Source organism: Periplaneta americana, chromosome 4 (assembly GCF_040183065.1).
Source record: "Periplaneta americana isolate PAMFEO1 chromosome 4, P.americana_PAMFEO1_priV1, whole genome shotgun sequence".
NCBI classification, from domain to species: domain Eukaryota; kingdom Metazoa; phylum Arthropoda; class Insecta; order Blattodea; family Blattidae; genus Periplaneta; species Periplaneta americana.
Genome location: NC_091120.1, coordinates 152,386,988 through 152,400,000, shown reverse-complemented (window position 1 = coordinate 152,400,000; position 13,013 = coordinate 152,386,988).

Here is a 13,013-nt window from a genome sequence, read left to right as displayed (position 1 = left end):
ATTTATGGAAGTAGTTCTCCTCGTAAAGACTATAACACTAGTCTTGGATTCATTAATTATATTTTAATCTCTTCAGCCCACTTAATAATAATAATAATAATAATAATAATAATAATAATAATAATAGTAATAATAATAATAATCATTATCATTATCTTTGTGTATTTCTCAACTGAAGAGTGCCTCTCCATCTCTTCTTTGGTCGACCCACATATTCTGTTACACTTGGAGATTTGTCGCTTGATCTTCGTACGATTCTATTGTAATCCATTCAGTCACGTGTTCATTCCATTCCTCCTTCGTTTTTGGACCCAATTGTTTATTTGTTTTCTTTCGCAAGTTTTTATGTCTTGACTATACTGGGTGTTCAGTTCAAAGTGTGTCATGCTCACTATATGCCGTCATATGGCTAGTCGATGAGCCTAGAGAATTCAATCTTCCTACACTTCCGCAGAGGTGTATTACTTATCTGCCAGAGAAGTTGCCTAGCAAGTACGGCGTTCATTCAGAAGAGTACTTACCGATACGTACGGTAACGCCGGTAGTGGCAGGAATGTGAACTGTTTCGAAACATGTACTGAGGTGAGTTTTTTCTTACTGTCGGGATATGGGGAGAGGGTTAAGACGATTACTTACGTAGTTGTTGACATTAACTTCGACGGTCAACATGGACACGGAGCATTTGATTTGTGGAATGTTGCCGTACGCAACCGATGATAACAAATGCCCTGCGTACGACTTGGCAGCGCAAAACACAGTTCGAAAGAGGTTATGGTAGCACACAGACCGTACAGACCGCCATCTGTTGCTACGACGTTCAAGTTATACCGTACACGTTCTCAAGTTCAGATTGAACGCCTTGATTAATAAGCAACTTCTCTGAAACCAAAGCTGAAACTCGCTTCAAATCGCTGACTCATCAACGGTGACGTCATAACACACTTTGAAATGAACACCCTGTAGACTCGGTATAATCCAGAAAATCCAAAACTTACATTACACCTGCACAGTAGAAATCAATACGTAAATTTTAAAACGTGTAACTATTTATTTCATAATACTTTTCCCCACTAATAGGTGAATAGAATTAGGTTATAAACCAATTCACAACAGATCTCCCCACAGCCTTCAGTACTGCTCAACAGGAAAAGTTAGTAGATATTTTTTCAGACCCCTCACTGAAAACGATATTCTCTTCCTGAACCCTGCCACAATTTTGGAACAGTGTGGCAAAGGAGTAGGGCATAGGCCTACCCTGAACTGAGTAAGAAAGCCGTACGAGAAATTTTTCCTTTTCGGATATTCTTCCTTTACGAGGCAGAATTTTCGACTCTGTCAGTAATAAAATCTCAGAAAGAAATTTAACATTGAGAAAGAGATCGGTGTAGCTGTATCGAACATTGCCCCCAGATTCGATATTTTGTGTGACGAGAAAAAGCTCACCAATCTATTAAGAAGCAAATACCTCTTCTGGTTGAGTATTAAACATACTGTGGAAATATGAAACCAAAATGAAGAGTATTACCAATGTGGAAACGTTGTTGCACCTGTAAAATTACCAATTGAGACCCAGAGTCCCATAACAAAGTTATCCAACCATCAACTGCAATTTACATTGAGAGATTGTGGTAAGTTTTTGCCTATCTTTCTAAGTGAATAAGCCTATGGGAATTTAGTCACAGAAGTCTTTTTCTTTTTTCCAGGCCTGGCTGCGCCAGGGCACTTTTATGATTTTCATATCATCGTCAAATTTTGAATTTTTTAAGTCAAGTTTTGTTCACATTTAAACAATTTCATAGTGAGGTGTACTTCTCAGAGCAAACAATCTGTATAGGCAATGAGAAGAGGAAGAAAACTATAGGCGATATTGATGACATCGATAATGATAGAGAATGAGAAGAGGAAGAAAACTATAGACGATATTGATGACATCGATAATGATAGAGAATGAGAAGAGGAAGAAAACTATACACGATACTGATGACATCGATAATGACAGAGAATGAGAAGAGAAAGAAAACTATAGGCGATATTGATGACATCGATAATGATAGAGAATGAGAAGAAGAAAACTATAGGCGATATTGATGACATCGATAATGATAGAGAATGAGAAGAGAAAGAAAACTATAGGTGATATTAATGACATCGATAATGATAGAGAATGAGAAGAAGAACACTATAGGCAATATTGATGACATCGATAATGATAGAGACTGAGAAGAGAAAGAAAACTATACGCGATATTGATGACAACGATAATGATAATGAATAAGAAAGAGAATGAGGAGAGAAAGAAAACTACAGGCGATATTGATGACAACGATAATGATGGTGAATAAGAAGAGAAAGAAGACTTTAATTGTTATTGATTAAAGGAAAATGATAGAGAATAAGAAAAGGAAGAAAATCATGGGTGAAAATGATGACAACGATAATGATAGAGAATGGGAAGAGAAAGAAAACTATAAATCTAAAGTAAAAGAAGTGAAGGCATAGGAAGAAAAATGCAATTGCGATGCATGCCACCAGCTAGCACTGCGGCTGTTCGCAGCGTAATGAAGCCGAGATGACGGCGTGCAGGTGTCGCCGCATCAGCTGAGAGCTTGGCGCGACGTTGTCAGCTGGCTCGTTCGCGGGGGCTCGCCCCTCGCATTGCCGGGCGGGGGACGGTAATGGCGGTTTGTTTTGGTGCGCTGCTTGGCAACGCGGGATGCAGCTCAGCTGAGGTGGATGACCACGGGGCCCCACTCCCCCCAGCCGATCTCGAGGAACCATGTCAGACCTTCTTATCCACGAAGGCTCCGTGCCACAGCGGTCTAACAGCCATGCTCTTCCCAGTGCATTATGTAATCCTGCTATATTTATTTCATGTGAGCAATAGACGAAAATTTCAGGTTGTAACGGGGAGTCAGATGCCTGAAAATAACCGGACATTCAAATGTTTCTTTATTCATATGAGTTTCTATGCTTTTATGAAGATGTGTTCAGAAGTATTATGGAATTTAGAGTGTTCCACAGATTCCTGGAATTTAACAATTCTAATGTTTCGGATCTGCATCCAGCAGCGAATCCTAACCAGGGCCCGGGGTATTGTATTGTATTGTATTTATTAACATTCCATGGTATTCATACATGCTTAGAGCTACAAGGACATCATTTTATTTTTACTAACATTTTTAATATCAACCTGGCTGTATCTTTCTATTAACGATTGAAACAGGAAACACCGTTTGCTACCCCTTCCACGACTGGAGTTCGATGATACTAGCGTAAAATACAAATCACTTTACTAGGTATAGGAGGGAAGAAAAGTAGTTTATCCATTTATGTAAACTAGGAAATATCGCAATTTTGAGTTTGATAATTTTCATTAGGTTTTTGTTTAATCAAAATACAGTACTGTATTAACACTTAGGGTTTTTACTCACGAATTGAGCTATCCATTCGGACGTATTAATTATGCAGTGTATATTGTACTGTTACAGCACATTAGCTACAATATAGAGAATGAAGTTAAATTGAAAAATAATCATAATATGGATATTTAAACACATTTTTTAAAATAGTGGCCGTTCATTTCGATACAGGCTTCAGTTCTTTTGTGCATATTATCGCACTGTAGACTATTGTACCTAATTCCAATTACCAGTTTCGTCCTTCGTACGAGTAACTCATGTTGAAATAATTCTCTACCTACTCTATAAAAGAGTACCTTACGTACTTTAAATTCAATCTTCACTTCTGCCCAATCCGAAAAGATAAAATTACTCAGACATGCTATCTATTGTCTGTCCATGTGGTTCTGACGCAGGGTCATAGAAGGAGGGAAAATCACGTGACAGTTTACTTAACAAGGCCCTTTTATTTAAGTTAATTTAAGCAGTTGTATAATATTACGTAGGCGTTCAATTCCTAACAGAAAATGTTTTCAGAAAAGAGCTAAGAAAGCCCAGCTACTAGACTTAACAGTGGGGCGAACAGAAGCAGGTGGGGGAAACCGGGATGCGAAGTAGGCAAACGGACGACAGTACCTGTACGAAAATATGATTCAATATTGAAAGCTCTTTCGTCACTGGAAAACGCGAACATATTTCTGGAACGTACTATACTCAGTAACTCAGTACTGCTTACGCGCCCTCGGCTCTGTGTCATGAACGGTTGGAAGTATACTAGTAGAAGGGGTGGGAGTGAAGTACATTAAAAAACTCAGGTACAATAAAAATTGAAGTAAAAATAAAATGATGTCCCTGTAGAATATGGAACAAGTCAAAAAACTTAATACTATTATAAAATCTTAATTTTTAGTCACAGTCTAGATGAAATATATACAGACGAGATTTACAATATAGTCTACTAGTACAACACAAAGTTTTAGTATCAATTTCATGAAGTGTTATTGAATGTCATGAATTCACCTACAGAATAGAAGGCGTGAGAAATTAGGTACTTCTTTAATTTGGCCCTAAATAATTTTATGTTTTGAGTTTCATTTTTTATATCGATAGGGAGGCTATTAAAAATTTGTATTGCCATATAACGCACTCCTTTTTGATAGCAAGATACACTTGCCGATGGAGTATGAAAGTCATTTTTGACGTGTATTTATGCTATGAACTGTTGAATTAGTTACAAAGTTTTCACGATTACATACGAGGAAGATTATTAATGAAAAGATATAGGCCTACTGACAAGCCATGGGCATTATTTGCAGTTTTTTTTTAAATAGCCCTACACCATTCCCTAGATTTGGCACATACTATTATTCTAATTACTCTTTTTTGTAATAGAAATATATTGTTACTATCTGTGGAATTTCCCCAGAATATTATTCCAAAACTCATTACCGAGTGGAAGTATGCAAAGTATATTGTTTTTAAGGTATTGATATTTACTATCTTTTGCATAGATCTAATAGAAAAATAAGCTGAATTTAAATAATTTCGAGGGAAAAATTTTTCCGGGGCCGTGTATCGAACCCGGGACCTTTGGTTAAACGTACCAACTCTCTCCCACTGAGCTACCCGGGAACTCTACCCGACACCGATCCAATTTTTCCCTCTATATCCACAGACCTCAAAGTGGGCTGACAACCGTCAAGCAACCAACATTTGAGTGCACACTAACTCTGTGTGACTTTAAATTATGGTTTTCTGTTACGTACAGTGACGTGTATTATGCAAATTAAGCTTTCAGAAATTCCCGGGTAGCTCAGTGGGAGAGCGTTGGTACGTTTAACCAAAGGTCCCGGGTTCGATACCCGGCCCCGGAACAATTTTTCCCTCGAAATTATTCAAATTAACTGTACAGGGAGTTATTCCTGAAATTTTAATTTGCAAGATGAATTTAGTTTGGGGGTAATTTCTTTAATAAGATTTTTCCAATTTAACACATTATTGATTTTTAAGCCAAGAAATTTGGTTGCTGTTTCTAATAGGGATCTATTATTAATCATTATTGCGCTAGAAATTTGCGACGTTGAATTTGGACAGGGTGTAATAATGATAATAGTAATAATAATAATAATAATAATAATAATAATAATAATAATAATAATAACAATAACAATAACAATAACAATAATAACAGCCTCCAGCAGCGAAACTCCGACCTTTACAACCGATATATTTTATCAAGAAACAAATAAGACAACAGACTCTTCAAAACTGAAATACTAGATGGACGACAAGCACAACCGGATCACTAACAAGAGACACCTACTTCCCAACAATCCACGACCGACTCAAAAGCCATCACTTCAAACCTACTTTCGTAACAACGCAGTTTCTTTCTGGACACGGGAAATTTGGAATTTACTTCGACAGATTCAACATTCCAGCAGACATCGACTCTACTTGTTCCTGCCGCGAAGACCTTCACAGTGTGAAACACCTTCTGTTTGACTCCCCCATTACTGAGATAAAGATATTTCAACTAAAGACCATCTCCTGGACTGGAACACCGAGTACAGGACTCCACTATGTGAAGTGGTCAAAAAATCCTGTTGGTACAGAGAATTTATAGATTTGTTAAACTTCATCTTTAAAAGACTGTAGAGCTATTTTTCATAATTATTATATATATATATATATATATATATATATATATATATATATATATATATATATATATGTAGGGTGTTTCAAAAATACGGGGCATAATTTCAGTTATGTATTTCCTACATGTAGACAATCAAAATAGTTCATTACAACATGTGTCCGGAAATGCTTCATTTCCGAGTTATGGCCTTCACAACATTGAAATTCACCGGAACGTTTTTCTTTCCGCAGGTCGTTGTCATTACAGAAGATGTTCAAACTGTCCACCTCCTACTTGAATACAGACCTCACATCGATGTCTCATTGACCTGCGAACACGATCCCAAACTCCAGGAGTATTGCGTATGTCCTCAGAACATGCCACAATTCGACCCCGAAGGGATTCCAAATCAGGCACCGGAGACGAATAAACTAATGAATTTAAATGGCCCCACAAGTAGAAATCGAGAGGGTTCAGATCAGATGAGCGTGGAGGCCAAGCAATTGGGCCACCTCTACCTATCCATCGATCAGGAAACCTTAGATCCAAGTACCGGCGAGCCGTACGACTGAAGTGTGCAGGAGCGCCATCATGCAAGAAGTGAATGTGTTGACGATTGATCAGTGGAGTGTCTTCTAAAACATGAGGTATGGTTCCGGTGAATTTCAATGTTGTGAAGGCCATATATATATATATATATATATATATATATATATATATATATATACACACGTAGTAGCCTATACCGTATAACTAAACTAAAATTCTAGCATACCGCTTGGTAAATTAGGGTTCTTTTGCACGTATATTTAATAATAATAATAACCACATTAAAGTAATAATAAATCATTTATATATTTTACCTTATGAAGTTAAGACCGTAAAGTGTTCTCTTCAATTATACAAGATACACAAAAATGTACAAGTTGCCAATTATATTACAACTTACGATGAACATTACAGATTTAACATTACATATTTTAACAATTTCATGAAGGATATTTTAGTATTTACAAGAATTAAGGCTCATTCACAATGAAAATTAAATATAACGTAAGCGTTAACTTAAGAATATAAACGTTACGGTAAAATCAAGAAGTCTTACCATCATTCACGATGGGAACATAAACATAACAGCAAACATACTTGGTAACCATGGAAACATAATAACGACGCCATTTCCTCATATTCTGTCGAATACTTCAGCGCTCCACGATTGTGTTCTGTTTGCAAATCACGTAAGCATAAGCATGAAAGTTTGGAGCTTGCAAACTTTCATGTTAACGTCTTACGGTAATGTTTATGTCAATGCTTATGTGAATCATTGTGAATGATCCCATTTGCTAGCCTGGGCGCAAACTTCTGTGTTTATGTTACGGTTATGTTTAATTTTCATTGTGAATGGGCCTTTAATCTTATAACTACAGTAGAGTCCTGATTATTCCTCACCCTATTAACGGATCGGCGGATTATCCGACTGTCTTTCTTTCGCTCTTTTTAATAATAATAATAATAATAATAATAATAATAATAATAATAATAATAATAATAATTACAATTATAATAAATAATAAATAATAATTATAATAATAATAATAATAATAATAATAATGGTTTATTTTATCTGGCACAATTAAAGCCATTCGAACTTCTCTTCCACTCAACCAGTATGATACAAAATTACAAAAACATAGTAGGCTACTGTACAGTATCTTACATCAGTACCTATTTTTTCTAGAGAGTGTTATTACTAAGCTGCGGATTTATGCCTATTTTAATCATTAACCTGAAGATGCAAGCTTTTAGGTTACATATCCATTTTAAGGCATCGTGAGCATTATATGCGAATTCTATAGTGCCTATAATTGCCTATTTCACTGGTAAATTCCTATTTGCTTATAAATGCCTAAAACTTGCCTAAATATCCTTATTATAGGGTAGAGTAGCATAAATCGCACCGCTTCCTAAATGGCACCACTGCTAGTTTAAAACAAATTACTGTAGTAATGTAGCATCTAGTGATATTGTTAGAATCTACCATATGAACTTCCACCATGTCACTTGATTTCTACCACTTCTTTGTGCTAGCAACGTGGTGATAGAGTATTTAATATAACCGCTCAGGTGGATGTATATTTAGCTAACATTTTGTAACTAATTAACGGATTTGTAGGCAAAGGAATCCATAATCTTAACATGTTATTGGTTAAAGGAACTATTAAAGAACATTTAACTTAGTACGATTTTCCGAACATGTGGTGATTATAGGCTAGAATGAAGGAAATAATAACTTATGACGTAGTTTCTTAATTCGCAGCACTTTGTAGGTGCCTAATTCGCACCGGTGCGATATGAGCAACTGTAGCAATTCTAGCCATGCAAAAGAAGGTCCAAAAACTTTAACTGAACGAGGAATGCAACAGGTGGGTGCAATATCAAGTGGTGAAAAGGGCGTTAATACAACAAGGGTGTGTTATACAAGCGCACCAGATATTTTGTGCCACTTTATTTATTTTTAAACGTCAAATAGTGCATCCTACATTATCAGCTGGTGTTCTTCCAGGATCGTTATATATTTGCTCTGATTCAGGTTACATCAACAGTGAACTATTTGTCGAATAGGTCAATCATTTTATTTGCCACTCAAATTCGCCACAGAAAGAAGTGCTGCTTCTGTATGCCCACCTATACGAACCATTCCAAAAATTTAGAAGCTAGATTAATTATCTCGGGAAAATGATGTGCTCCTATTTCAGCTTCCTCGTCATAATACTCAGAGGCTCAGCCTTTAGATGTTTCTATCTTCAAACCATTTCAGACAGCTAATTCATGAAGCAGTTCTTTGGTGGCTTCGAGATAATCGTGGAAAAAAGGTGACGCAGTTTACAGTTTGAACTGCCTGGTGAAGCACATGACAAATGTGTAACAATAAAACGCATTCAGGAAGTTTAAAAGTTAGGTAATTTATGCTCTATTTTTTCAATTTCATTTGAAGATGCGTTACTCTCTTTCATTAATTTCAATAAACTTGTAATTTACATTTATTACTTTATTCATATTGAATAATGTTCTATATGTTCAATCTTGAAAGCTTTCCTTCATCCTGTTCCCTGCAGTTAAAGAGGTGCGATTTAAGAAACCGCAGGTGCTATTTAGGAAACTAGTTGCCTAAATGGCACCACTGGCAAGTGTTTCGAAAATGTTATTCTACTTAAAAAATATTAAATCAAATTCAAGGATTCAAGGTAAATGTTTTGGGAATGTAAGTTATTTCTGTAAAGGAATGCAGAAAATATAAATTGTATTGTTCAATAAAAATTATAAGTGCTAAAGTGGTGCGATATACGCAACCTTACCCTATATTATATTTGAATTTATTGACTATTCTATCGATATTATTTAAATCTGTAATTTGTTTGTTTTTTATCCAGCAGCAAATATTATCCTGGTAAACCCAAAGCTAAGATCTGATCTTGGTTTCATCAAAGCAAACTTTTGAAAGCTGCCTGCTTACATAACGAAACTGGAAACGAGGAGTATTCCACTCCACAGTGATGTGCAGTTATAAAGAAAGTAGAAACTGTTCTTAAATAAATATCAAGCATTGTGGGAGAAATAATGAGAAATAGGTATTTGAAAATTGTGAAATAAATCCTGGTTGGGAGCAAATGTTATTGCTGATTGGAAATGACATTAACATTACTGCGTTCCCACTGGTTTGGTCCCCAGCTGAGATTGAATCCCTGAAGTATTGCCCCATCACTTCATGTGAAGTTGAGAGAAGTTTCTCCCAATTTAAGAACATTAGAACATTCTTACAGACAATAGACATCAGTTCTCATTACAACATTCGGCGGAATATTCAGTTATTCACTGCCATAATGGCATTACTATAGAAACCAGTGTATAATGCTACGCTGTCATCATGTTAGCCATTAAGAATTAGAAATTGTTAGTGCCTTTTTGAATGCCTATTTTGCCAGCCTAATTCAACCGTTTTTAGTGCCTAAAAATCCCCAGCTTAGTTATTACAAACCTTTACTCTGACACAGTATTTCCAATAGAAACAGTTAGTTGTGGGTGTTTTCCAAACTTGTAAAATAGTCACTACCTGCTTTAAAAAGAATGACACCAAGAAATTACACACAATTTATAGCAAACATAAGCACCATTCAGTCCAGACTTAAATTAGTGAACTTCTGATTCATTAACTAGCATGTTAAACACAAGACCACGGAGGAAATTACGAAACTGTACGTACAGTATTATGCACTTAATTTATGGAATTATGGTACGTATTATCCGAGTTTTTTGATTATCCGTTCAATCAACCCTCTTTATTACCACCGATAATAGTGGTTCCACTGTGTATAAATAAAGTATATCTTAGAACTAACTTACGTAGATACCATCGTTAAAGGAATTTTGGTAAGCATAAGCTTAAGCTGTTTTGGATACCGCCAGTTCTTAATAAGAGAGAGAAGGGAAATAATAATAATAATAATAATAATAATAATAATAATAATAATAATAATAATAATGATTTATTTAACGCGGCACAGTTCAGGCCATACGGCCTTCTCTAACACTCAACCAGGAGTAAAACTGCGTTACAAAAAACACTACAAATTTACAAAGTACACTACAATTTTACACACAAAACTGAATAAGATAATAATAATAAAATGTAAACAACAAGTAAGTAGAAATCAGACATAATAATAACATACAGAAAGAAAGGGAAAAGCATAATAAAATGTGAACAGCAGGTCAAAATAAATGAGACATACAAAGTATAAAAAAATAAGACAATTATTGATAACAATAATAATAATAATAATAATAATAATAATAATAATAATAGTAGTAGTAGTAGTAGTAGTAGTAGTAGTAGTAGTAAAATAGTGCAGTACAAAACATACAATGAATACAATATTTTTAGGTACATACAGTAAGGAAAATTATGATTATATATAGCTCAACTTATCACATTATAGATATACCATTATCGGAAAATATGAAAACGAAAATATAAAATAAGTTAAATATCACTAGAACATAAAAAAGTGAATACGTGGAAACATGCAATACAACACTTGTTATAATAGTAAGTTAGTTTGGCAACTCGTCATAAGATAATTTTCTAACTTGGATTTGAAAGATTTCAATGTTCGGCAGCCCTTGACTTCAGGCGGCAGAGAGTTCCAGTGACGAGAGGTAGCAACAGTGAAAGATGAGGAATACAGAGATGATGTGTGAAGTGGAATTTCTAGCGTGTTATCGCGTTGTGATCGAGAATTCCACAGATGGATAATTTTTTAATTGTTATTTTACGACGCTTTATCAACTGTTATAGTTATCTATCATGTGAGTGAGGTGAAGGTGATAATGTCCGTGAAATGAGTCCGGGTTCCAGCGACAAAAATTACCTACCATCAGATGGATAGTAGATTCGGTGAAAGGTGATAGGTACGATGTGGAGGTATAGCTAGAATCAGGTTACCTCTCGACCGCTTATTTAGGTTGTGATGAGAGGTACTGGAGTGATTCGAAATGGGTCCGGAATAGCAAGGTATGTTTACAAAATTGTATTTTCATTAAACTTCATTTTATCATGTTCTTTGAGTTGAACACAAATGAAATTGTCTGAGGGAGGGACTTCTCTTGGCTTGTAAATCTTGCCTACCTATATGATATTTTAAGTTATAACGCTAAATTCTGTGACAGTGTGGGAAAATTTATGGCAAAAGTTCGACAGTTGAGGGTGGAACTGGCCGAGGGGGAGGGAGCCGAGGAAATAAGGGGAAGAGTTATTTATTAGTGTTGTAATTAGTAGTATTAACACTAAGCGAATGAGGTAATTAGGGGATAATTTTCTTTTTGTATTTATTGTGTCTTTTTTCTTCTATCTGCATTTTATTAAGTGTGTATGTTTTTTTATGTATTAGGCCTAACTTTATATGTATCAGTTGGATTATTTGATGCAGTTTTCAATAAGGAATTGAATTGTTTATATATATATGTATATATATATATATATATATATATATATATATATATATATGTTTCACTATGTGTGTGGTTTTTTTTCATATCTTACATTTATTTTACTTTTATTATTTTTTTATGAAATTTGGTATGAAGTTAGATTAGTTGTAATTGTGATAATTAATGATAACGGTAGCAATAATAATAATTGTTATTTTACTATTTTATCATTAGTAGTATTATTTTTGTTTAGAAATTTCAAACTGTGCATAGTTATAGCACGAATGACTGTACGGGCTCGTGCGAAGGATCTTGTGTACATGAGTTTGTATAATTTATTATGCATCAATAAATGCACTTATCTATCTATCTATCTATCTATCTATCTATCTATCTATCTATCTATCTATCTATCTATCTATCTATCTATCTATCTATCTATCTATCTATCTATCTATCTATCTATCTATCTGTCTGTCTGTCTGTCTGTCTGTCTGTCTGTCTGTCTGTCTGTCTGTCTGTCTGTCTGTCTGTCTGTCTGTTTGTCTGCCTGCCTGCCTGCCTGCCTGCCTGCCTGCCTGCCTGCCTGCCTGCCTGCCTGCCTGCCTATCTGCCTATCTGCCTATCTGCCTATCTGCCTATCTGCCTATCTGCCTATCTGCCTATCTATCTATCTATCTATCTATCTATCTATCTATCTATCTATCTATCTATCTATCTATCTATCTATCTATCTATCTATCTATCTATCTATCTATCTATCTATCTATCTATCTATCTATCTATCTATCTATCTATCTATCTATCTATCTATCTATCTATCTATCTATCTATCTATCTATCTATCTATCTATCTATCTATCTATCTATCTATCTATCTATCTATCTATCTATCTATCTATCTATCTATCTATCTATCTATCTATCTATCTATCTATCTATCTATCTATCTATCTATCTATCTATCTATCTATCTATCTATCTAT